Here is a 5,119-nt window from a genome sequence, read left to right on the forward strand (position 1 = left end):
CTTGTTGAATGACATACGTTATATTGGGTCTTGTAAAAGTGAAGTATTGATCAATGCTTCAGCAAGACTACGATACATAATGAGATCATGCTATGAATTTCTAGAAGATCCACTTTGTTTTGCTTGTGTGATAACCAGTGCAACAGATGGTTTGCAATAAGCACTACTACAACTAACGCATCAAACATCGAATACAGAATCCATTTTATCTCGGCAATAGAAGCGAGGTAACCAAGGTCGTCATAAAAATTAAATTCTTATCACCTCGATATTTAAAACACCGAGGTATTTTTTTAGCGCATGGGTTTGAAACCCTACTTCTGCACTTTTGTTATTTACAAAAACTAGCACTTTTTTATCTCAGTTTATCAGGAAAACCGAGGCGTTGTTAATTTTTTTAATAGATCTCGTTACATTGTTACACATAACATTAATAAAATAATTTGTTTACAAACTAATTGATTGTTCATGAAGTCATACGTTAGATCTTCAATTTCTTGACATTTTGGCCAAGATCAAATGATGAAAACTCTTTTCTCCCAACAAAAAAAGGGTCAGGTAAATTAGTTTCCCCGTGATATAAATTTTAGATCTTCAAATCATATAATTTTAGGGTAGATCAAATGCTGGATTCCAGTATGTTTTCAATTTCTTTTCCTTGCATTTATTTCTGATATAAACAAAAAAAGGGTTAGATAAATAAATAATTTTATGTTCAAATTAATATTTAAGAACACAAACCTTAAACCCAAATAATTTTTTGCTCCTGCAATCCATCATAGAGAACTCTTCATGACAAAGACTCTTGCAAATCTTAAAGTGGAGGATATTTTCAAGTGCTTCATGATGTTGTATTATCAATTTTTGATATTCAGATTGCTTTTATAATGGAAGTTATTTAGGTTTCACGTGGATCACTAATGGTAGTATCTTGAGCGTTGGTAGTCATGAAATGGACGGCAAGGATTTGATTAAGGACGGTGACAATTCTCTTCAATATTAACACTAAAATATACCCTCAGTTTTTAGGAACACCAAGGTGCAAGATATATATATATATATATATATATATATATATATATATATATATATATATATATATATATATATATATATATATATATTAAAGTTACATTGTTTACAAAGAATATTAAAATAACAAGTTATTACAACGAATTCCCACTTTTGATTTGATGCTGTGAGAAAAATCTTCAAGCTCCATTAGGCTTAGTGAAATTAACAAAAGCATAGCCTTTATTCAACCTAGTTACAACAAATCTTTGCTCTTTTGAGTGAATATCTTTTCTAACGGGAGCTTCCTTCATTGTCTCTTTGAAGGAAAAATTAATAAATGGTTTACAACAAAAAGAGAATGAAGTTTCCTTCATTGTCTCCTTGAAGGAAGAATGATTTTTCTACACTTGCAGTCTATTAAATGAGCAAAAATACAACAACAACAACAACAACAACAACAAAACCACCACCACCAACAACATCAACATCATTATGTGAGATAAATTTCAAGGATAGAAAAAACGTTTTGTTCTAAAAGAAGATTGAATGTTTTTCTGTCTTGCAATCCTTTCCAAAGAATGATGCTTGCGAGTTTGGGGCGACTACAAATATGTAAGGATGAGGGTAAAATATGTTGCTTTTATAGTGAAATCTGAATATTTTATCCCTCGTTTATATCGAATTTGATCCCTCGGTTATATCGAGAAATCGAAGGATTAGTTGTTTTAGTTTATAATTATAATCACATAAAAACATAAACTGCAAAAGCTGGGATTCGAAGTATGTCCTGATTAATTTTACCCGTCGTATATATAAGAAACCGAGGTAAGTTGTTACTTTTATTATTATAAAAGAATTAAACATGGTGCGCCTAGGCTTAGCACCTCAAAACCTGGTTGACGTGAAAGCTTCGTCATGAAAAGCGTTATTTGTTATAGTGAAGAGATACATGCTCTCTCAATAATTTCCTCAACATATTTATTTTGCAACAAAAGAGACCTCTGTTGTGAAATTGAAAGGTTCAATCATACAAAGAAATTTAATGTGTGGGAACAAAGAACAATTTAAACCAAAATAAAAGACCTTCAACAAAAATAACTCTTTATGCAAAAAGACATTAATTAAACTTGGAAAAATAATATAAAGTAAAGACAATAAAAACAATAACTTATTTACCCAATTCAATTAAATGATCTACTCTTGGGGAGAGAGTAGCTCTCCGATTCACTATACTTCCAAGAATTACTACAAAAGATTACAAATGAGTGACAAGAAAATAGCCACACAAGTTTTCAAAAACAAACCTTATATTCTACTCAAGTGTTTCTAAATCTCACGAACTCTCTATATATGCATCACACTAGCCCAACATGTTTAGTAATGTTTCCCAATCTCCTTAAATATCTCCAAGGGTTTTCCAAATTCCAAGAACACACTCTTAGGAATTTTTCCCTGCCTCTCTAAGCATAGAATTAGGATGCAAGAGATACATATTTATAACTATTGAAACCAAGCGAATACATAACAAGAACCAAACTTAAACCATTAACGAATGGATCCAAGGATAAAAATAAATGATCCCAAAACAAACTAATTGAGAAAACTAGACAGGAAAACAAAAACATGAACCGCCCGCAGACCACCTACGGACCAACGTGAACCATCGCTAACTTATAATTTTCTCCCAACCACCTTTTCATGCTTTAGTAGTTTAATAGTATCACAAGTATGGCTATTCAACCATCTTTGACTATATTTACTTTCAAATTCCTCCTTGAAGGTACATGTTTTAGAGTTTTAAAACCATTTATCCATATTCAAAGCATAACACCCAAGACCACCATAATCGCCCCTTTGAGATGGTACAATCTATGTCCTTAACTTATCATGAGTCAAATGATAATCAAAGGCCTTTGTAATCGATATCTCACTACTAAAAGTACTCATAGTAGTAACCTCTACCTCAAACCGAGTCTTCTCCTTCATAGTTTCTAAAAGCTTCACCCCTGGGTCTTTACTCTTCTTACTTTGAAAAAACTCACTAAATAATAGTTCATAATTCTTCCTACCTCATGGATAGCCATTGAAGACACAAGCAACAACTTTACCATAAAGTTGAATTAGCTTGATTTGTACAATAGAAATTTTTTGACAACCTTTGAAATAGAGTAGGTTACAGTTTTCGTACTTCAAACCTCCTTAAGTGTTTGGAAGTTTATTCCTATAAATGAACACTAGCCAAGTAAGTAAGTTGTTATCACACAAGCCTTACATCATAAAATCAATGAAAAATCAACAGTCACGTGTGTTTTTATCCCTTGTCTTATGCAAAACTCATTTAAATGCGTTGAAACAACTTTCAAGCATCCGCCATGCCTTAAACTCGAATCCTATAACTTGGTCTTGTCATGAAAGTCTTCACTAGCTGGGGATGAATGAAAAACAACATCGAAACCTTATAAAATATATAAATCACATATTTTAGATCCTTTAGCGATGATTACTTCACCATGCAAAGTCTTCACCAATCCATGTTAAACTCTAGTGCAATAGCCTAGATTATCAAACATAGTTATGGAAAACGAATTTCGCCTGAGCTATGAATATACCTCAATTATGGAAAAGAAACTCAAGATCATCAAATATTCTAAGTCTGACCGTACTTATACCATGAACCTTACAAGCCTTATTGTTAAAAAGGAGAACTACTCCACTTTGCTCCAACTTCAAAGTCTCGAAGTATTATTTTCTTGGGCACATCTAATAATAGCAACTTGAGCCCATAACCATACTCTCTCAAGTTTCCCAAATCGACACCACCAATGCGACAACATTCTCATAACTATCTTCATCGAAGGCAACTATATACTGAACAGAATAACCATTGCCCCTCTTCACGAGACAATCCCTTAATATGTGACTTGTTTTCTGATAAGTGAAGCATTTTACCCTTGATTTGTCAAACCTATTTGGTTTAGACATCCCTCTACGCTCACTTCCTCCTCTTCACACACTCAAGCCATCACCATTATTATCAATATTTAAATCTTTCACCTTTGAAAATTTGTTGGATCTCAAAAGTGTTTAAACTTCATCCAAAGTGATAGTACATTCCTTACTATAAAGATGTGAATCCTTAGAGCGCTCAAAGAATCTAGGTAATGAGCTCAACAAGAGTAGAGTATTGTCCTCATCATCAATCTTCACCTTAATATTCTCAAGATAATCAATAATCTTGTGAAATTTTGTCAATTGTTCCACTGTGGATTTGTTCACTAACATCCAGAATAAGTAGAGTTGTTATTTCAAATACAACATGTGATCAAAAGACTTGGTCATATAGAATGAATCAATTGTTGTCCACATCAAAGTTGCAGTTTTCTCCTTCGCAACTCTCCATAGAACTTTATCCCCGAGGCACAAGATAATGTCACTTCTGGCATTATCGACCATCTCATCTTATCTACTTTTGATAAATGTGCAAGCATTGACACCCTTCAATGCTTCAATACACTTCTCTTGAATTAAGATTGCATGTATATTCCTTTTCCACAATCTAAAATTGCCATATTTGGAAAACCTCCCAATCTGCCTTTTATAATCCATGGTGCTCACATGTAAACAAAATACCTTTGCCCCATGGTGGACACCACTTGTTGTGAAATTGAAAGATTCAATCACAGCAAGAAATTTGATGTGTGGGAACAAATAACAATGGCAATCAAAATAAATGGTCTTCAGCAAAACTAACTCTATATGCAATAAGACGTATATTTAACTTGGCAGAAGAAGATAAAATAAAGGCAATAAACAAAATAAAGTATTTACCCAGTTCGATCAAATCATCTATTCTCGGGGAGAAAACAACTCTCTGAGTCACTATACTTCCAAGAGTTGTTACAAAAGATTACAAATGAGTTACAAGAAAATAGCCACTGAAGTTCCCAAGAACAAACCCTATATTCTACCCAAGTGTTTCTCAATCTCTCAAACTCTCTATATATATGAATCACACAAGATCATGTTGTTTAAAAGTGTTTTCCAATCCCCCGTAGATATATCTAAGGGTTTCATGATTTCCAGGAACACTTTCTTAGGAGCTTAC

The sequence above is a fragment of the Vicia villosa genome, linkage group LG2 (assembly GCF_029867415.1).
Source record: "Vicia villosa cultivar HV-30 ecotype Madison, WI linkage group LG2, Vvil1.0, whole genome shotgun sequence".
NCBI classification, from domain to species: Eukaryota; Viridiplantae; Streptophyta; class Magnoliopsida; order Fabales; family Fabaceae; genus Vicia; species Vicia villosa.